The 20,834-nt window shown below is 46.3% G+C and overlaps 13 non-coding genes across 13 annotated transcripts; all 13 read right to left on the bottom strand.

Moving 5' to 3' along the window:
* Nucleotides 1-716: 716 nt before the first annotated feature.
* On the bottom strand, nt 717-907 carry LOC142273549 (U2 spliceosomal RNA). The gene has a single exon (XR_012738042.1). It is a non-coding gene; the product is annotated as a U2 spliceosomal RNA (small nuclear RNA).
* Nucleotides 908-2,294: 1,387 nt separating this feature from the next.
* On the bottom strand, nt 2,295-2,485 carry LOC142273548 (U2 spliceosomal RNA). The gene has a single exon (XR_012738041.1). It is a non-coding gene; the product is annotated as a U2 spliceosomal RNA (small nuclear RNA).
* A 1,387-nt stretch (nt 2,486-3,872) lies between these two features.
* Nucleotides 3,873-4,063, bottom strand: LOC142273547 (U2 spliceosomal RNA). The gene has a single exon (XR_012738040.1). It is a non-coding gene; the product is annotated as a U2 spliceosomal RNA (small nuclear RNA).
* A 1,387-nt stretch (nt 4,064-5,450) lies between these two features.
* LOC142273570 (U2 spliceosomal RNA) lies at nt 5,451-5,641 on the bottom strand. Its single transcript, XR_012738061.1, has one exon. It is a non-coding gene; the product is annotated as a U2 spliceosomal RNA (small nuclear RNA).
* A 1,387-nt stretch (nt 5,642-7,028) lies between these two features.
* Nucleotides 7,029-7,219, bottom strand: LOC142273546 (U2 spliceosomal RNA). The gene has a single exon (XR_012738039.1). It is a non-coding gene; the product is annotated as a U2 spliceosomal RNA (small nuclear RNA).
* A 1,387-nt stretch (nt 7,220-8,606) lies between these two features.
* Nucleotides 8,607-8,797, bottom strand: LOC142273545 (U2 spliceosomal RNA). The gene has a single exon (XR_012738038.1). It is a non-coding gene; the product is annotated as a U2 spliceosomal RNA (small nuclear RNA).
* Nucleotides 8,798-10,184: 1,387 nt separating this feature from the next.
* Nucleotides 10,185-10,375, bottom strand: LOC142273544 (U2 spliceosomal RNA). Its single transcript, XR_012738037.1, has one exon. It is a non-coding gene; the product is annotated as a U2 spliceosomal RNA (small nuclear RNA).
* A 1,387-nt stretch (nt 10,376-11,762) lies between these two features.
* Nucleotides 11,763-11,953, bottom strand: LOC142273543 (U2 spliceosomal RNA). The gene has a single exon (XR_012738036.1). It is a non-coding gene; the product is annotated as a U2 spliceosomal RNA (small nuclear RNA).
* Nucleotides 11,954-13,340: 1,387 nt separating this feature from the next.
* On the bottom strand, nt 13,341-13,531 carry LOC142273540 (U2 spliceosomal RNA). The gene has a single exon (XR_012738034.1). It is a non-coding gene; the product is annotated as a U2 spliceosomal RNA (small nuclear RNA).
* Nucleotides 13,532-14,918: 1,387 nt separating this feature from the next.
* Nucleotides 14,919-15,109, bottom strand: LOC142273539 (U2 spliceosomal RNA). Its single transcript, XR_012738033.1, has one exon. It is a non-coding gene; the product is annotated as a U2 spliceosomal RNA (small nuclear RNA).
* A 1,387-nt stretch (nt 15,110-16,496) lies between these two features.
* Nucleotides 16,497-16,687, bottom strand: LOC142273538 (U2 spliceosomal RNA). Its single transcript, XR_012738032.1, has one exon. It is a non-coding gene; the product is annotated as a U2 spliceosomal RNA (small nuclear RNA).
* Nucleotides 16,688-18,074: 1,387 nt separating this feature from the next.
* On the bottom strand, nt 18,075-18,265 carry LOC142273537 (U2 spliceosomal RNA). Its single transcript, XR_012738031.1, has one exon. It is a non-coding gene; the product is annotated as a U2 spliceosomal RNA (small nuclear RNA).
* A 1,387-nt stretch (nt 18,266-19,652) lies between these two features.
* LOC142273536 (U2 spliceosomal RNA) lies at nt 19,653-19,843 on the bottom strand. Its single transcript, XR_012738030.1, has one exon. It is a non-coding gene; the product is annotated as a U2 spliceosomal RNA (small nuclear RNA).
* Between the last annotated feature and the right edge of the window lie 991 nt (nt 19,844-20,834).

Here is a 20,834-nt window from a genome sequence, read left to right as displayed (position 1 = left end):
GGGGCTTTCTCAGAGGGCTTTTTACAGTTTTTCTATTCCCAATTAGCCGTTTAAGTGTACTTATTGAAAGTAGTAATTCTTTCATAGGCCGCCCTTTCTTAGTATTTGACGTTCCTTATATTGCGGTATGAGGCTTCGCAGTAGGTTGCAAACATTCATCACCCATGACTGTCCCCAATTGAGCTCAGAAGCTCAATGTCTATCATGACCTCTCTTTTAGAATGTCCAAGAGCAAGCAAACTATTCCTCCAGGAGAGGGCGCCAACAGACTACTAAAGAGATCATCATTACTCAAAGAAAACCCCAAAAACCAATGCATGATAGGAATAAACAGGTAACTTTCTTTGGAGTGGAAGCGGAGAGATCGCACCAGATGCCAATTCTAGATGTTATCACACCTGTGGTCACTGCAGCAGCAGGTGAATCCACTTTGTCCAAAAGGGATCTATTCCATTCAATTGCAAATGATCTAGATAAGACAGAGAACTGCAGCACGGGGACATAGCCGAGTTGGTCAGGTTGAGTGGTGATGAGTTTGCTATTTGGATGAATAAAGAAAGTCAAAAGTGTGAAAGATAAAAAACAAAAGGAGGAAGTGTGAAAAGTGAATGGGCCAAATTGAGGTGCATATGAAGACGTATGCTTTCTTCCAATTCATTAAATCGGGCTAATATGAATCAGGTGAATTGAGTTCTGCTTTTGGAAACTGGGTTAAGAAGGGGTGCACCGTTCCTGGAGGTACTGCAATACCAGGTCAATGCGTGGAGTGGACAGAGCAAGCTCTTTTTCCATCTCCCTGTTCTAAAAATCCATTTAATATATGGTCCCCAGATAGGGGACGTATCAGATATTAAACTGATAAGAACAGATACTACACTTGATCTTAGCCAAAAGGCCGAGAAGCGATAACCAGAATTGGTTTGGGCCTCGAGTGGCACCCTGGCCTATGCCGGACACATCTTAGGGAGAGAGAGCGAGAGGGAGACAAACCCACGCCTACACAAGACATTTTGTCACCCAAGCCAACCCTTGAAAAGGCTGCTTTGCAGAGCCAAAACAAGAAGAATGGTGCGTTTTGCAGCCGCCGCCCACTGCAATGAATCTGAATAACTCCTCCTTTAGGGCGCAAGCAACTCCCCTCCCCCTTGCAGTCTTTCCAATTCACGATACAAAAAGACGGACAGGACAGGTTGCCTGACTTTCCGTCACTGCCACCCTTTGCCATCCTTACCCGTAGAAAGCCCTTTCATCATCCCCAAACCCTAATCTTTTCCCTTTCCTTCCCAGCCCCCAAACCCTGCCCTCTGTACCTTTCTCACCACCCGCTTCCCTTCTCCTGTCATCCCCCTACCACCCGGGAAAAAAAGAGATTGCCCCCTCCTTCCACTAGCCCACCCTCCCACCCAAAGAACAACTTCTTCTGCGCAGCTTGTTTTCTAGGCAGCAGCGCTATTGTGATGTCATCGGGGGGCATTGTGACAAGCCGCCAGTGTTCCGTCTCTTCATGTTGTGCACAGTTCAAACGGAAAATACATCAACAGGCAGACTACAGAAAAGCTTACTATCAAAGGTTAGAGGGGGGCTTTCTCAGAGGGCTTTTTACAGTTTTTCTATTCCCAATTAGCCGTTTAAGTGTACTTATTGAAAGTAGTAATTCTTTCATAGGCCGCCCTTTCTTAGTATTTGACGTTCCTTATATTGCGGTATGAGGCTTCGCAGTAGGTTGCAAACATTCATCACCCATGACTGTCCCCAATTGAGCTCAGAAGCTCAATGTCTATCATGACCTCTCTTTTAGAATGTCCAAGAGCAAGCAAACTATTCCTCCAGGAGAGGGCGCCAACAGACTACTAAAGAGATCATCATTACTCAAAGAAAACCCCAAAAACCAATGCATGATAGGAATAAACAGGTAACTTTCTTTGGAGTGGAAGCGGAGAGATCGCACCAGATGCCAATTCTAGATGTTATCACACCTGTGGTCACTGCAGCAGCAGGTGAATCCACTTTGTCCAAAAGGGATCTATTCCATTCAATTGCAAATGATCTAGATAAGACAGAGAACTGCAGCACGGGGACATAGCCGAGTTGGTCAGGTTGAGTGGTGATGAGTTTGCTATTTGGATGAATAAAGAAAGTCAAAAGTGTGAAAGATAAAAAACAAAAGGAGGAAGTGTGAAAAGTGAATGGGCCAAATTGAGGTGCATATGAAGACGTATGCTTTCTTCCAATTCATTAAATCGGGCTAATATGAATCAGGTGAATTGAGTTCTGCTTTTGGAAACTGGGTTAAGAAGGGGTGCACCGTTCCTGGAGGTACTGCAATACCAGGTCAATGCGTGGAGTGGACAGAGCAAGCTCTTTTTCCATCTCCCTGTTCTAAAAATCCATTTAATATATGGTCCCCAGATAGGGGACGTATCAGATATTAAACTGATAAGAACAGATACTACACTTGATCTTAGCCAAAAGGCCGAGAAGCGATAACCAGAATTGGTTTGGGCCTCGAGTGGCACCCTGGCCTATGCCGGACACATCTTAGGGAGAGAGAGCGAGAGGGAGACAAACCCACGCCTACACAAGACATTTTGTCACCCAAGCCAACCCTTGAAAAGGCTGCTTTGCAGAGCCAAAACAAGAAGAATGGTGCGTTTTGCAGCCGCCGCCCACTGCAATGAATCTGAATAACTCCTCCTTTAGGGCGCAAGCAACTCCCCTCCCCCTTGCAGTCTTTCCAATTCACGATACAAAAAGACGGACAGGACAGGTTGCCTGACTTTCCGTCACTGCCACCCTTTGCCATCCTTACCCGTAGAAAGCCCTTTCATCATCCCCAAACCCTAATCTTTTCCCTTTCCTTCCCAGCCCCCAAACCCTGCCCTCTGTACCTTTCTCACCACCCGCTTCCCTTCTCCTGTCATCCCCCTACCACCCGGGAAAAAAAGAGATTGCCCCCTCCTTCCACTAGCCCACCCTCCCACCCAAAGAACAACTTCTTCTGCGCAGCTTGTTTTCTAGGCAGCAGCGCTATTGTGATGTCATCGGGGGGCATTGTGACAAGCCGCCAGTGTTCCGTCTCTTCATGTTGTGCACAGTTCAAACGGAAAATACATCAACAGGCAGACTACAGAAAAGCTTACTATCAAAGGTTAGAGGGGGGCTTTCTCAGAGGGCTTTTTACAGTTTTTCTATTCCCAATTAGCCGTTTAAGTGTACTTATTGAAAGTAGTAATTCTTTCATAGGCCGCCCTTTCTTAGTATTTGACGTTCCTTATATTGCGGTATGAGGCTTCGCAGTAGGTTGCAAACATTCATCACCCATGACTGTCCCCAATTGAGCTCAGAAGCTCAATGTCTATCATGACCTCTCTTTTAGAATGTCCAAGAGCAAGCAAACTATTCCTCCAGGAGAGGGCGCCAACAGACTACTAAAGAGATCATCATTACTCAAAGAAAACCCCAAAAACCAATGCATGATAGGAATAAACAGGTAACTTTCTTTGGAGTGGAAGCGGAGAGATCGCACCAGATGCCAATTCTAGATGTTATCACACCTGTGGTCACTGCAGCAGCAGGTGAATCCACTTTGTCCAAAAGGGATCTATTCCATTCAATTGCAAATGATCTAGATAAGACAGAGAACTGCAGCACGGGGACATAGCCGAGTTGGTCAGGTTGAGTGGTGATGAGTTTGCTATTTGGATGAATAAAGAAAGTCAAAAGTGTGAAAGATAAAAAACAAAAGGAGGAAGTGTGAAAAGTGAATGGGCCAAATTGAGGTGCATATGAAGACGTATGCTTTCTTCCAATTCATTAAATCGGGCTAATATGAATCAGGTGAATTGAGTTCTGCTTTTGGAAACTGGGTTAAGAAGGGGTGCACCGTTCCTGGAGGTACTGCAATACCAGGTCAATGCGTGGAGTGGACAGAGCAAGCTCTTTTTCCATCTCCCTGTTCTAAAAATCCATTTAATATATGGTCCCCAGATAGGGGACGTATCAGATATTAAACTGATAAGAACAGATACTACACTTGATCTTAGCCAAAAGGCCGAGAAGCGATAACCAGAATTGGTTTGGGCCTCGAGTGGCACCCTGGCCTATGCCGGACACATCTTAGGGAGAGAGAGCGAGAGGGAGACAAACCCACGCCTACACAAGACATTTTGTCACCCAAGCCAACCCTTGAAAAGGCTGCTTTGCAGAGCCAAAACAAGAAGAATGGTGCGTTTTGCAGCCGCCGCCCACTGCAATGAATCTGAATAACTCCTCCTTTAGGGCGCAAGCAACTCCCCTCCCCCTTGCAGTCTTTCCAATTCACGATACAAAAAGACGGACAGGACAGGTTGCCTGACTTTCCGTCACTGCCACCCTTTGCCATCCTTACCCGTAGAAAGCCCTTTCATCATCCCCAAACCCTAATCTTTTCCCTTTCCTTCCCAGCCCCCAAACCCTGCCCTCTGTACCTTTCTCACCACCCGCTTCCCTTCTCCTGTCATCCCCCTACCACCCGGGAAAAAAAGAGATTGCCCCCTCCTTCCACTAGCCCACCCTCCCACCCAAAGAACAACTTCTTCTGCGCAGCTTGTTTTCTAGGCAGCAGCGCTATTGTGATGTCATCGGGGGGCATTGTGACAAGCCGCCAGTGTTCCGTCTCTTCATGTTGTGCACAGTTCAAACGGAAAATACATCAACAGGCAGACTACAGAAAAGCTTACTATCAAAGGTTAGAGGGGGGCTTTCTCAGAGGGCTTTTTACAGTTTTTCTATTCCCAATTAGCCGTTTAAGTGTACTTATTGAAAGTAGTAATTCTTTCATAGGCCGCCCTTTCTTAGTATTTGACGTTCCTTATATTGCGGTATGAGGCTTCGCAGTAGGTTGCAAACATTCATCACCCATGACTGTCCCCAATTGAGCTCAGAAGCTCAATGTCTATCATGACCTCTCTTTTAGAATGTCCAAGAGCAAGCAAACTATTCCTCCAGGAGAGGGCGCCAACAGACTACTAAAGAGATCATCATTACTCAAAGAAAACCCCAAAAACCAATGCATGATAGGAATAAACAGGTAACTTTCTTTGGAGTGGAAGCGGAGAGATCGCACCAGATGCCAATTCTAGATGTTATCACACCTGTGGTCACTGCAGCAGCAGGTGAATCCACTTTGTCCAAAAGGGATCTATTCCATTCAATTGCAAATGATCTAGATAAGACAGAGAACTGCAGCACGGGGACATAGCCGAGTTGGTCAGGTTGAGTGGTGATGAGTTTGCTATTTGGATGAATAAAGAAAGTCAAAAGTGTGAAAGATAAAAAACAAAAGGAGGAAGTGTGAAAAGTGAATGGGCCAAATTGAGGTGCATATGAAGACGTATGCTTTCTTCCAATTCATTAAATCGGGCTAATATGAATCAGGTGAATTGAGTTCTGCTTTTGGAAACTGGGTTAAGAAGGGGTGCACCGTTCCTGGAGGTACTGAAATACCAGGTCAATGCGTGGAGTGGACAGAGCAAGCTCTTTTTCCATCTCCCTGTTCTAAAAATCCATTTAATATATGGTCCCCAGATAGGGGACGTATCAGATATTAAACTGATAAGAACAGATACTACACTTGATCTTAGCCAAAAGGCCGAGAAGCGATAACCAGAATTGGTTTGGGCCTCGAGTGGCACCCTGGCCTATGCCGGACACATCTTAGGGAGAGAGAGCGAGAGGGAGACAAACCCACGCCTACACAAGACATTTTGTCACCCAAGCCAACCCTTGAAAAGGCTGCTTTGCAGAGCCAAAACAAGAAGAATGGTGCGTTTTGCAGCCGCCGCCCACTGCAATGAATCTGAATAACTCCTCCTTTAGGGCGCAAGCAACTCCCCTCCCCCTTGCAGTCTTTCCAATTCACGATACAAAAAGACGGACAGGACAGGTTGCCTGACTTTCCGTCACTGCCACCCTTTGCCATCCTTACCCGTAGAAAGCCCTTTCATCATCCCCAAACCCTAATCTTTTCCCTTTCCTTCCCAGCCCCCAAACCCTGCCCTCTGTACCTTTCTCACCACCCGCTTCCCTTCTCCTGTCATCCCCCTACCACCCGGGAAAAAAAGAGATTGCCCCCTCCTTCCACTAGCCCACCCTCCCACCCAAAGAACAACTTCTTCTGCGCAGCTTGTTTTCTAGGCAGCAGCGCTATTGTGATGTCATCGGGGGGCATTGTGACAAGCCGCCAGTGTTCCGTCTCTTCATGTTGTGCACAGTTCAAACGGAAAATACATCAACAGGCAGACTACAGAAAAGCTTACTATCAAAGGTTAGAGGGGGGCTTTCTCAGAGGGCTTTTTACAGTTTTTCTATTCCCAATTAGCCGTTTAAGTGTACTTATTGAAAGTAGTAATTCTTTCATAGGCCGCCCTTTCTTAGTATTTGACGTTCCTTATATTGCGGTATGAGGCTTCGCAGTAGGTTGCAAACATTCATCACCCATGACTGTCCCCAATTGAGCTCAGAAGCTCAATGTCTATCATGACCTCTCTTTTAGAATGTCCAAGAGCAAGCAAACTATTCCTCCAGGAGAGGGCGCCAACAGACTACTAAAGAGATCATCATTACTCAAAGAAAACCCCAAAAACCAATGCATGATAGGAATAAACAGGTAACTTTCTTTGGAGTGGAAGCGGAGAGATCGCACCAGATGCCAATTCTAGATGTTATCACACCTGTGGTCACTGCAGCAGCAGGTGAATCCACTTTGTCCAAAAGGGATCTATTCCATTCAATTGCAAATGATCTAGATAAGACAGAGAACTGCAGCACGGGGACATAGCCGAGTTGGTCAGGTTGAGTGGTGATGAGTTTGCTATTTGGATGAATAAAGAAAGTCAAAAGTGTGAAAGATAAAAAACAAAAGGAGGAAGTGTGAAAAGTGAATGGGCCAAATTGAGGTGCATATGAAGACGTATGCTTTCTTCCAATTCATTAAATCGGGCTAATATGAATCAGGTGAATTGAGTTCTGCTTTTGGAAACTGGGTTAAGAAGGGGTGCACCGTTCCTGGAGGTACTGCAATACCAGGTCAATGCGTGGAGTGGACAGAGCAAGCTCTTTTTCCATCTCCCTGTTCTAAAAATCCATTTAATATATGGTCCCCAGATAGGGGACGTATCAGATATTAAACTGATAAGAACAGATACTACACTTGATCTTAGCCAAAAGGCCGAGAAGCGATAACCAGAATTGGTTTGGGCCTCGAGTGGCACCCTGGCCTATGCCGGACACATCTTAGGGAGAGAGAGCGAGAGGGAGACAAACCCACGCCTACACAAGACATTTTGTCACCCAAGCCAACCCTTGAAAAGGCTGCTTTGCAGAGCCAAAACAAGAAGAATGGTGCGTTTTGCAGCCGCCGCCCACTGCAATGAATCTGAATAACTCCTCCTTTAGGGCGCAAGCAACTCCCCTCCCCCTTGCAGTCTTTCCAATTCACGATACAAAAAGACGGACAGGACAGGTTGCCTGACTTTCCGTCACTGCCACCCTTTGCCATCCTTACCCGTAGAAAGCCCTTTCATCATCCCCAAACCCTAATCTTTTCCCTTTCCTTCCCAGCCCCCAAACCCTGCCCTCTGTACCTTTCTCACCACCCGCTTCCCTTCTCCTGTCATCCCCCTACCACCCGGGAAAAAAAGAGATTGCCCCCTCCTTCCACTAGCCCACCCTCCCACCCAAAGAACAACTTCTTCTGCGCAGCTTGTTTTCTAGGCAGCAGCGCTATTGTGATGTCATCGGGGGGCATTGTGACAAGCCGCCAGTGTTCCGTCTCTTCATGTTGTGCACAGTTCAAACGGAAAATACATCAACAGGCAGACTACAGAAAAGCTTACTATCAAAGGTTAGAGGGGGGCTTTCTCAGAGGGCTTTTTACAGTTTTTCTATTCCCAATTAGCCGTTTAAGTGTACTTATTGAAAGTAGTAATTCTTTCATAGGCCGCCCTTTCTTAGTATTTGACGTTCCTTATATTGCGGTATGAGGCTTCGCAGTAGGTTGCAAACATTCATCACCCATGACTGTCCCCAATTGAGCTCAGAAGCTCAATGTCTATCATGACCTCTCTTTTAGAATGTCCAAGAGCAAGCAAACTATTCCTCCAGGAGAGGGCGCCAACAGACTACTAAAGAGATCATCATTACTCAAAGAAAACCCCAAAAACCAATGCATGATAGGAATAAACAGGTAACTTTCTTTGGAGTGGAAGCGGAGAGATCGCACCAGATGCCAATTCTAGATGTTATCACACCTGTGGTCACTGCAGCAGCAGGTGAATCCACTTTGTCCAAAAGGGATCTATTCCATTCAATTGCAAATGATCTAGATAAGACAGAGAACTGCAGCACGGGGACATAGCCGAGTTGGTCAGGTTGAGTGGTGATGAGTTTGCTATTTGGATGAATAAAGAAAGTCAAAAGTGTGAAAGATAAAAAACAAAAGGAGGAAGTGTGAAAAGTGAATGGGCCAAATTGAGGTGCATATGAAGACGTATGCTTTCTTCCAATTCATTAAATCGGGCTAATATGAATCAGGTGAATTGAGTTCTGCTTTTGGAAACTGGGTTAAGAAGGGGTGCACCGTTCCTGGAGGTACTGCAATACCAGGTCAATGCGTGGAGTGGACAGAGCAAGCTCTTTTTCCATCTCCCTGTTCTAAAAATCCATTTAATATATGGTCCCCAGATAGGGGACGTATCAGATATTAAACTGATAAGAACAGATACTACACTTGATCTTAGCCAAAAGGCCGAGAAGCGATAACCAGAATTGGTTTGGGCCTCGAGTGGCACCCTGGCCTATGCCGGACACATCTTAGGGAGAGAGAGCGAGAGGGAGACAAACCCACGCCTACACAAGACATTTTGTCACCCAAGCCAACCCTTGAAAAGGCTGCTTTGCAGAGCCAAAACAAGAAGAATGGTGCGTTTTGCAGCCGCCGCCCACTGCAATGAATCTGAATAACTCCTCCTTTAGGGCGCAAGCAACTCCCCTCCCCCTTGCAGTCTTTCCAATTCACGATACAAAAAGACGGACAGGACAGGTTGCCTGACTTTCCGTCACTGCCACCCTTTGCCATCCTTACCCGTAGAAAGCCCTTTCATCATCCCCAAACCCTAATCTTTTCCCTTTCCTTCCCAGCCCCCAAACCCTGCCCTCTGTACCTTTCTCACCACCCGCTTCCCTTCTCCTGTCATCCCCCTACCACCCGGGAAAAAAAGAGATTGCCCCCTCCTTCCACTAGCCCACCCTCCCACCCAAAGAACAACTTCTTCTGCGCAGCTTGTTTTCTAGGCAGCAGCGCTATTGTGATGTCATCGGGGGGCATTGTGACAAGCCGCCAGTGTTCCGTCTCTTCATGTTGTGCACAGTTCAAACGGAAAATACATCAACAGGCAGACTACAGAAAAGCTTACTATCAAAGGTTAGAGGGGGGCTTTCTCAGAGGGCTTTTTACAGTTTTTCTATTCCCAATTAGCCGTTTAAGTGTACTTATTGAAAGTAGTAATTCTTTCATAGGCCGCCCTTTCTTAGTATTTGACGTTCCTTATATTGCGGTATGAGGCTTCGCAGTAGGTTGCAAACATTCATCACCCATGACTGTCCCCAATTGAGCTCAGAAGCTCAATGTCTATCATGACCTCTCTTTTAGAATGTCCAAGAGCAAGCAAACTATTCCTCCAGGAGAGGGCGCCAACAGACTACTAAAGAGATCATCATTACTCAAAGAAAACCCCAAAAACCAATGCATGATAGGAATAAACAGGTAACTTTCTTTGGAGTGGAAGCGGAGAGATCGCACCAGATGCCAATTCTAGATGTTATCACACCTGTGGTCACTGCAGCAGCAGGTGAATCCACTTTGTCCAAAAGGGATCTATTCCATTCAATTGCAAATGATCTAGATAAGACAGAGAACTGCAGCACGGGGACATAGCCGAGTTGGTCAGGTTGAGTGGTGATGAGTTTGCTATTTGGATGAATAAAGAAAGTCAAAAGTGTGAAAGATAAAAAACAAAAGGAGGAAGTGTGAAAAGTGAATGGGCCAAATTGAGGTGCATATGAAGACGTATGCTTTCTTCCAATTCATTAAATCGGGCTAATATGAATCAGGTGAATTGAGTTCTGCTTTTGGAAACTGGGTTAAGAAGGGGTGCACCGTTCCTGGAGGTACTGCAATACCAGGTCAATGCGTGGAGTGGACAGAGCAAGCTCTTTTTCCATCTCCCTGTTCTAAAAATCCATTTAATATATGGTCCCCAGATAGGGGACGTATCAGATATTAAACTGATAAGAACAGATACTACACTTGATCTTAGCCAAAAGGCCGAGAAGCGATAACCAGAATTGGTTTGGGCCTCGAGTGGCACCCTGGCCTATGCCGGACACATCTTAGGGAGAGAGAGCGAGAGGGAGACAAACCCACGCCTACACAAGACATTTTGTCACCCAAGCCAACCCTTGAAAAGGCTGCTTTGCAGAGCCAAAACAAGAAGAATGGTGCGTTTTGCAGCCGCCGCCCACTGCAATGAATCTGAATAACTCCTCCTTTAGGGCGCAAGCAACTCCCCTCCCCCTTGCAGTCTTTCCAATTCACGATACAAAAAGACGGACAGGACAGGTTGCCTGACTTTCCGTCACTGCCACCCTTTGCCATCCTTACCCGTAGAAAGCCCTTTCATCATCCCCAAACCCTAATCTTTTCCCTTTCCTTCCCAGCCCCCAAACCCTGCCCTCTGTACCTTTCTCACCACCCGCTTCCCTTCTCCTGTCATCCCCCTACCACCCGGGAAAAAAAGAGATTGCCCCCTCCTTCCACTAGCCCACCCTCCCACCCAAAGAACAACTTCTTCTGCGCAGCTTGTTTTCTAGGCAGCAGCGCTATTGTGATGTCATCGGGGGGCATTGTGACAAGCCGCCAGTGTTCCGTCTCTTCATGTTGTGCACAGTTCAAACGGAAAATACATCAACAGGCAGACTACAGAAAAGCTTACTATCAAAGGTTAGAGGGGGGCTTTCTCAGAGGGCTTTTTACAGTTTTTCTATTCCCAATTAGCCGTTTAAGTGTACTTATTGAAAGTAGTAATTCTTTCATAGGCCGCCCTTTCTTAGTATTTGACGTTCCTTATATTGCGGTATGAGGCTTCGCAGTAGGTTGCAAACATTCATCACCCATGACTGTCCCCAATTGAGCTCAGAAGCTCAATGTCTATCATGACCTCTCTTTTAGAATGTCCAAGAGCAAGCAAACTATTCCTCCAGGAGAGGGCGCCAACAGACTACTAAAGAGATCATCATTACTCAAAGAAAACCCCAAAAACCAATGCATGATAGGAATAAACAGGTAACTTTCTTTGGAGTGGAAGCGGAGAGATCGCACCAGATGCCAATTCTAGATGTTATCACACCTGTGGTCACTGCAGCAGCAGGTGAATCCACTTTGTCCAAAAGGGATCTATTCCATTCAATTGCAAATGATCTAGATAAGACAGAGAACTGCAGCACGGGGACATAGCCGAGTTGGTCAGGTTGAGTGGTGATGAGTTTGCTATTTGGATGAATAAAGAAAGTCAAAAGTGTGAAAGATAAAAAACAAAAGGAGGAAGTGTGAAAAGTGAATGGGCCAAATTGAGGTGCATATGAAGACGTATGCTTTCTTCCAATTCATTAAATCGGGCTAATATGAATCAGGTGAATTGAGTTCTGCTTTTGGAAACTGGGTTAAGAAGGGGTGCACCGTTCCTGGAGGTACTGCAATACCAGGTCAATGCGTGGAGTGGACAGAGCAAGCTCTTTTTCCATCTCCCTGTTCTAAAAATCCATTTAATATATGGTCCCCAGATAGGGGACGTATCAGATATTAAACTGATAAGAACAGATACTACACTTGATCTTAGCCAAAAGGCCGAGAAGCGATAACCAGAATTGGTTTGGGCCTCGAGTGGCACCCTGGCCTATGCCGGACACATCTTAGGGAGAGAGAGCGAGAGGGAGACAAACCCACGCCTACACAAGACATTTTGTCACCCAAGCCAACCCTTGAAAAGGCTGCTTTGCAGAGCCAAAACAAGAAGAATGGTGCGTTTTGCAGCCGCCGCCCACTGCAATGAATCTGAATAACTCCTCCTTTAGGGCGCAAGCAACTCCCCTCCCCCTTGCAGTCTTTCCAATTCACGATACAAAAAGACGGACAGGACAGGTTGCCTGACTTTCCGTCACTGCCACCCTTTGCCATCCTTACCCGTAGAAAGCCCTTTCATCATCCCCAAACCCTAATCTTTTCCCTTTCCTTCCCAGCCCCCAAACCCTGCCCTCTGTACCTTTCTCACCACCCGCTTCCCTTCTCCTGTCATCCCCCTACCACCCGGGAAAAAAAGAGATTGCCCCCTCCTTCCACTAGCCCACCCTCCCACCCAAAGAACAACTTCTTCTGCGCAGCTTGTTTTCTAGGCAGCAGCGCTATTGTGATGTCATCGGGGGGCATTGTGACAAGCCGCCAGTGTTCCGTCTCTTCATGTTGTGCACAGTTCAAACGGAAAATACATCAACAGGCAGACTACAGAAAAGCTTACTATCAAAGGTTAGAGGGGGGCTTTCTCAGAGGGCTTTTTACAGTTTTTCTATTCCCAATTAGCCGTTTAAGTGTACTTATTGAAAGTAGTAATTCTTTCATAGGCCGCCCTTTCTTAGTATTTGACGTTCCTTATATTGCGGTATGAGGCTTCGCAGTAGGTTGCAAACATTCATCACCCATGACTGTCCCCAATTGAGCTCAGAAGCTCAATGTCTATCATGACCTCTCTTTTAGAATGTCCAAGAGCAAGCAAACTATTCCTCCAGGAGAGGGCGCCAACAGACTACTAAAGAGATCATCATTACTCAAAGAAAACCCCAAAAACCAATGCATGATAGGAATAAACAGGTAACTTTCTTTGGAGTGGAAGCGGAGAGATCGCACCAGATGCCAATTCTAGATGTTATCACACCTGTGGTCACTGCAGCAGCAGGTGAATCCACTTTGTCCAAAAGGGATCTATTCCATTCAATTGCAAATGATCTAGATAAGACAGAGAACTGCAGCACGGGGACATAGCCGAGTTGGTCAGGTTGAGTGGTGATGAGTTTGCTATTTGGATGAATAAAGAAAGTCAAAAGTGTGAAAGATAAAAAACAAAAGGAGGAAGTGTGAAAAGTGAATGGGCCAAATTGAGGTGCATATGAAGACGTATGCTTTCTTCCAATTCATTAAATCGGGCTAATATGAATCAGGTGAATTGAGTTCTGCTTTTGGAAACTGGGTTAAGAAGGGGTGCACCGTTCCTGGAGGTACTGCAATACCAGGTCAATGCGTGGAGTGGACAGAGCAAGCTCTTTTTCCATCTCCCTGTTCTAAAAATCCATTTAATATATGGTCCCCAGATAGGGGACGTATCAGATATTAAACTGATAAGAACAGATACTACACTTGATCTTAGCCAAAAGGCCGAGAAGCGATAACCAGAATTGGTTTGGGCCTCGAGTGGCACCCTGGCCTATGCCGGACACATCTTAGGGAGAGAGAGCGAGAGGGAGACAAACCCACGCCTACACAAGACATTTTGTCACCCAAGCCAACCCTTGAAAAGGCTGCTTTGCAGAGCCAAAACAAGAAGAATGGTGCGTTTTGCAGCCGCCGCCCACTGCAATGAATCTGAATAACTCCTCCTTTAGGGCGCAAGCAACTCCCCTCCCCCTTGCAGTCTTTCCAATTCACGATACAAAAAGACGGACAGGACAGGTTGCCTGACTTTCCGTCACTGCCACCCTTTGCCATCCTTACCCGTAGAAAGCCCTTTCATCATCCCCAAACCCTAATCTTTTCCCTTTCCTTCCCAGCCCCCAAACCCTGCCCTCTGTACCTTTCTCACCACCCGCTTCCCTTCTCCTGTCATCCCCCTACCACCCGGGAAAAAAAGAGATTGCCCCCTCCTTCCACTAGCCCACCCTCCCACCCAAAGAACAACTTCTTCTGCGCAGCTTGTTTTCTAGGCAGCAGCGCTATTGTGATGTCATCGGGGGGCATTGTGACAAGCCGCCAGTGTTCCGTCTCTTCATGTTGTGCACAGTTCAAACGGAAAATACATCAACAGGCAGACTACAGAAAAGCTTACTATCAAAGGTTAGAGGGGGGCTTTCTCAGAGGGCTTTTTACAGTTTTTCTATTCCCAATTAGCCGTTTAAGTGTACTTATTGAAAGTAGTAATTCTTTCATAGGCCGCCCTTTCTTAGTATTTGACGTTCCTTATATTGCGGTATGAGGCTTCGCAGTAGGTTGCAAACATTCATCACCCATGACTGTCCCCAATTGAGCTCAGAAGCTCAATGTCTATCATGACCTCTCTTTTAGAATGTCCAAGAGCAAGCAAACTATTCCTCCAGGAGAGGGCGCCAACAGACTACTAAAGAGATCATCATTACTCAAAGAAAACCCCAAAAACCAATGCATGATAGGAATAAACAGGTAACTTTCTTTGGAGTGGAAGCGGAGAGATCGCACCAGATGCCAATTCTAGATGTTATCACACCTGTGGTCACTGCAGCAGCAGGTGAATCCACTTTGTCCAAAAGGGATCTATTCCATTCAATTGCAAATGATCTAGATAAGACAGAGAACTGCAGCACGGGGACATAGCCGAGTTGGTCAGGTTGAGTGGTGATGAGTTTGCTATTTGGATGAATAAAGAAAGTCAAAAGTGTGAAAGATAAAAAACAAAAGGAGGAAGTGTGAAAAGTGAATGGGCCAAATTGAGGTGCATATGAAGACGTATGCTTTCTTCCAATTCATTAAATCGGGCTAATATGAATCAGGTGAATTGAGTTCTGCTTTTGGAAACTGGGTTAAGAAGGGGTGCACCGTTCCTGGAGGTACTGCAATACCAGGTCAATGCGTGGAGTGGACAGAGCAAGCTCTTTTTCCATCTCCCTGTTCTAAAAATCCATTTAATATATGGTCCCCAGATAGGGGACGTATCAGATATTAAACTGATAAGAACAGATACTACACTTGATCTTAGCCAAAAGGCCGAGAAGCGATAACCAGAATTGGTTTGGGCCTCGAGTGGCACCCTGGCCTATGCCGGACACATCTTAGGGAGAGAGAGCGAGAGGGAGACAAACCCACGCCTACACAAGACATTTTGTCACCCAAGCCAACCCTTGAAAAGGCTGCTTTGCAGAGCCAAAACAAGAAGAATGGTGCGTTTTGCAGCCGCCGCCCACTGCAATGAATCTGAATAACTCCTCCTTTAGGGCGCAAGCAACTCCCCTCCCCCTTGCAGTCTTTCCAATTCACGATACAAAAAGACGGACAGGACAGGTTGCCTGACTTTCCGTCACTGCCACCCTTTGCCATCCTTACCCGTAGAAAGCCCTTTCATCATCCCCAAACCCTAATCTTTTCCCTTTCCTTCCCAGCCCCCAAACCCTGCCCTCTGTACCTTTCTCACCACCCGCTTCCCTTCTCCTGTCATCCCCCTACCACCCGGGAAAAAAAGAGATTGCCCCCTCCTTCCACTAGCCCACCCTCCCACCCAAAGAACAACTTCTTCTGCGCAGCTTGTTTTCTAGGCAGCAGCGCTATTGTGATGTCATCGGGGGGCATTGTGACAAGCCGCCAGTGTTCCGTCTCTTCATGTTGTGCACAGTTCAAACGGAAAATACATCAACAGGCAGACTACAGAAAAGCTTACTATCAAAGGTTAGAGGGGGGCTTTCTCAGAGGGCTTTTTACAGTTTTTCTATTCCCAATTAGCCGTTTAAGTGTACTTATTGAAAGTAGTAATTCTTTCATAGGCCGCCCTTTCTTAGTATTTGACGTTCCTTATATTGCGGTATGAGGCTTCGCAGTAGGTTGCAAACATTCATCACCCATGACTGTCCCCAATTGAGCTCAGAAGCTCAATGTCTATCATGACCTCTCTTTTAGAATGTCCAAGAGCAAGCAAACTATTCCTCCAGGAGAGGGCGCCAACAGACTACTAAAGAGATCATCATTACTCAAAGAAAACCCCAAAAACCAATGCATGATAGGAATAAACAGGTAACTTTCTTTGGAGTGGAAGCGGAGAGATCGCACCAGATGCCAATTCTAGATGTTATCACACCTGTGGTCACTGCAGCAGCAGGTGAATCCACTTTGTCCAAAAGGGATCTATTCCATTCAATTGCAAATGATCTAGATAAGACAGAGAACTGCAGCACGGGGACATAGCCGAGTTGGTCAGGTTGAGTGGTGATGAGTTTGCTATTTGGATGAATAAAGAAAGTCAAAAGTGTGAAAGATAAAAAACAAAAGGAGGAAGTGTGAAAAGTGAATGGGCCAAATTGAGGTGCATATGAAGACGTATGCTTTCTTCCAATTCATTAAATCGGGCTAATATGAATCAGGTGAATTGAGTTCTGCTTTTGGAAACTGGGTTAAGAAGGGGTGCACCGTTCCTGGAGGTACTGCAATACCAGGTCAATGCGTGGAGTGGACAGAGCAAGCTCTTTTTCCATCTCCCTGTTCTAAAAATCCATTTAATATATGGTCCCCAGATAGGGGACGTATCAGATATTAAACTGATAAGAACAGATACTACACTTGATCTTAGCCAAAAGGCCGAGAAGCGATAACCAGAATTGGTTTGGGCCTCGAGTGGCACCCTGGCCTATGCCGGACACATCTTAGGGAGAGAGAGCGAGAGGGAGACAAACCCACGCCTACACAAGACATTTTGTCACCCAAGCCAACCCTTGAAAAGGCTGCTTTGCAGAGCCAAAACAAGAAGAATGGTGCGTTTTGCAGCCGCCGCCCACTGCAATGAATCTGAATAACTCCTCCTTTAGGGCGCAAGCAACTCCCCTCCCCCTTGCAGTCTTTCCAATTCACGATACAAAAAGACGGACAGGACAGGTTGCCTGACTTTCCGTCACTGCCACCCTTTGCCATCCTTACCCGTAGAAAGCCCTTTCATCATCCCCAAACCCTAATCTTTTCCCTTTCCTTCCCAGCCCCCAAACCCTGCCCTCTGTACCTTTCTCACCACCCGCTTCCCTTCTCCTGTCATCCCCCTACCACCCGGGAAAAAAAGAGATTGCCCCCTCCTTCCACTAGCCCACCCTCCCACCCAAAGAACAACTTCTTCTGCGCAGCTTGTTTTCTAGGCAGCAGCGCTATTGTGATGTCATCGGGGGGCATTGTGACAAGCCGCCAGTGTTCCGTCTCTTCATGTTGTGCACAGTTCAAACGGAAAATACATCAACAGGCAGACTACAGAAAAGCTTACTATCAAAGGTTAGAGGGGGGCTTTCTCAGAGGGCTTTTTACAGTTTTTCTATTCCCAATTAGCCGTTTAAGTGTACTTATTGAAAGTAGTAATTCTTTCATAGGCCGCCCTTTCTTAGTATTTGACGTTCCTTATATTGCGGTATGAGGCTTCGCAGTAGGTTGCAAACATTCATCACCCATGACTGTCCCCAATTGAGCTCAGAAGCTCAATGTCTATCATGACCTCTCTTTTAGAATGTCCAAGAGCAAGCAAACTATTCCTCCAGGAGAGGGCGCCAACAGACTACTAAAGAGATCATCATTACTCAAAGAAAACCCCAAAAACCAATGCATGATAGGAATAAACAGGTAACTTTCTTTGGAGTGGAAGCGGAGAGATCGCACCAGATGCCAATTCTAGATGTTATCACACCTGTGGTCACTGCAGCAGCAGGTGAATCCACTTTGTCCAAAAGGGATCTATTCCATTCAATTGCAAATGATCTAGATAAGACAGAGAACTGCAGCACGGGGACATAGCCGAGTTGGTCAGGTTGAGTGGTGATGAGTTTGCTATTTGGATGAATAAAGAAAGTCAAAAGTGTGAAAGATAAAAAACAAAAGGAGGAAGTGTGAAAAGTGAATGGGCCAAATTGAGGTGCATATGAAGACGTATGCTTTCTTCCAATTCATTAAATCGGGCTAATATGAATCAGGTGAATTGAGTTCTGCTTTTGGAAACTGGGTTAAGAAGGGGTGCACCGTTCCTGGAGGTACTGCAATACCAGGTCAATGCGTGGAGTGGACAGAGCAAGCTCTTTTTCCATCTCCCTGTTCTAAAAATCCATTTAATATATGGTCCCCAGATAGGGGACGTATCAGATATTAAACTGATAAGAACAGATACTACACTTGATCTTAGCCAAAAGGCCGAGAAGCGATAACCAGAATTGGTTTGGGCCTCGAGTGGCACCCTGGCCTATGCCGGACACATCTTAGGGAGAGAGAGCGAGAGGGAGACAAACCCACGCCTACACAAGACATTTTGTCACCCAAGCCAACCCTTGAAAAGGCTGCTTTGCAGAGCCAAAACAAGAAGAATGGTGCGTTTTGCAGCCGCCGCCCACTGCAATGAATCTGAATAACTCCTCCTTTAGGGCGCAAGCAACTCCCCTCCCCCTTGCAGTCTTTCCAATTCACGATACAAAAAGACGGACAGGACAGGTTGCCTGACTTTCCGTCACTGCCACCCTTTGCCATCCTTACCCGTAGAAAGCCCTTTCATCATCCCCAAACCCTAATCTTTTCCCTTTCCTTCCCAGCCCCCAAACCCTGCCCTCTGTACCTTTCTCACCACCCGCTTCCCTTCTCCTGTCATCCCCCTACCACCCGGGAAAAAAAGAGATTGCCCCCTCCTTCCACTAGCCCACCCTCCCACCCAAAGAACAACTTCTTCTGCGCAGCTTGTTTTCTAGGCAGCAGCGCTATTGTGATGTCATCGGGGGGCATTGTGACAAGCCGCCAGTGTTCCGTCTCTTCATGTTGTGCACAGTTCAAACGGAAAATACATCAACAGGCAGACTACAGAAAAGCTTACTATCAAAGGTTAGAGGGGGGCTTTCTCAGAGGGCTTTTTACAGTTTTTCTATTCCCAATTAGCCGTTTAAGTGTACTTATTGAAAGTAGTAATTCTTTCATAGGCCGCCCTTTCTTAGTATTTGACGTTCCTTATATTGCGGTATGAGGCTTCGCAGTAGGTTGCAAACATTCATCACCCATGACTGTCCCCAATTGAGCTCAGAAGCTCAATGTCTATCATGACCTCTCTTTTAGAATGTCCAAGAGCAAGCAAACTATTCCTCCAGGAGAGGGCGCCAACAGACTACTAAAGAGATCATCATTACTCAAAGAAAACCCCAAAAACCAATGCATGATAGGAATAAACAGGTAACTTTCTTTGGAGTGGAAGCGGAGAGATCGCACCAGATGCCAATTCTAGATGTTATCACACCTGTGGTCACTGCAGCAGCAGGTGAATCCACTTTGTCCAAAAGGGATCTATTCCATTCAATTGCAAATGATCTAGATAAGACAGAGAACTGCAGCACGGGGACATAGCCGAGTTGGTCAGGTTGAGTGGTGATGAGTTTGCTATTTGGATGAATAAAGAAAGTCAAAAGTGTGAAAGATAAAAAACAAAAGGAGGAAGTGTGAAAAGTGAATGGGCCAAATTGAGGTGCATATGAAGACGTATGCTTTCTTCCAATTCATTAAATCGGGCTAATATGAATCAGGTGAATTGAGTTCTGCTTTTGGAAACTGGGTTAAGAAGGGGTGCACCGTTCCTGGAGGTACTGCAATACCAGGTCAATGCGTGGAGTGGACAGAGCAAGCTCTTTTTCCATCTCCCTGTTCTAAAAATCCATTTAATATATGGTCCCCAGATAGGGGACGTATCAGATATTAAACTGATAAGAACAGATACTACACTTGATCTTAGCCAAAAGGCCGAGAAGCGATAACCAGAATTGGTTTGGGCCTCGAGTGGCACCCTGGCCTATGCCGGACACATCTTAGGGAGAGAGAGCGAGAGGGAGACAAACCCACGCCTACACAAGACATTTTGTCACCCAAGCCAACCCTTGAAAAGGCTGCTTTGCAGAGCCAAAACAAGAAGAATGGTGCGTTTTGCAGCCGCCGCCCACTGCAATGAATCTGAATAACTCCTCCTTTAGGGCGCAAGCAACTCCCCTCCCCCTTGCAGTCTTTCCAATTCACGATACAAAAAGACGGACAGGACAGGTTGCCTGACTTTCCGTCACTGCCACCCTTTGCCATCCTTACCCGTAGAAAGCCCTTTCATCATCCCCAAACCCTAATCTTTTCCCTTTCCTTCCCAGCCCCCAAACCCTGCCCTCTGTACCTTTCTCACCACCCGCTTCCCTTCTCCTGTCATCCCCCTACCACCCGGGAAAAAAAGAGATTGCCCCCTCCTTCCACTAGCCCACCCTCCCACCCAAAGAACAACTTCTTCTGCGCAGCTTGTTTTCTAGGCAGCAGCGCTATTGTGATGTCATCGGGGGGCATTGTGACAAGCCGCCAGTGTTCCGTCTCTTCATGTTGTGCACAGTTCAAACGGAAAATACATCAACAGGCAGACTACAGAAAAGCTTACTATCAAAGGTTAGAGGGGGGCTTTCTCAGAGGGCTTTTTACAGTTTTTCTATTCCCAATTAGCCGTTTAAGTGTACTTATTGAAAGTAGTAATTCTTTCATAGGCCGCCCTTTCTTAGTATTTGACGTTCCTTATATTGCGGTATGAGGCTTCGCAGTAGGTTGCAAACATTCATCACCCATGACTGTCCCCAATTGAGCTCAGAAGCTCAATGTCTATCATGACCTCTCTTTTAGAATGTCCAAGAGCAAGCAAACTATTCCTCCAGGAGAGGGCGCCAACAGACTACTAAAGAGATCATCATTACTCAAAGAAAACCCCAAAAACCAATGCATG

This window comes from Anomaloglossus baeobatrachus, unplaced genomic scaffold (genome assembly GCF_048569485.1).
Source record: "Anomaloglossus baeobatrachus isolate aAnoBae1 unplaced genomic scaffold, aAnoBae1.hap1 Scaffold_3641, whole genome shotgun sequence".
NCBI classification, from domain to species: domain Eukaryota; kingdom Metazoa; phylum Chordata; class Amphibia; order Anura; family Aromobatidae; genus Anomaloglossus; species Anomaloglossus baeobatrachus.
Note: the sequence above shows the minus strand (reverse complement) of the source record. Positions and strands in the feature narration are given on the sequence as shown.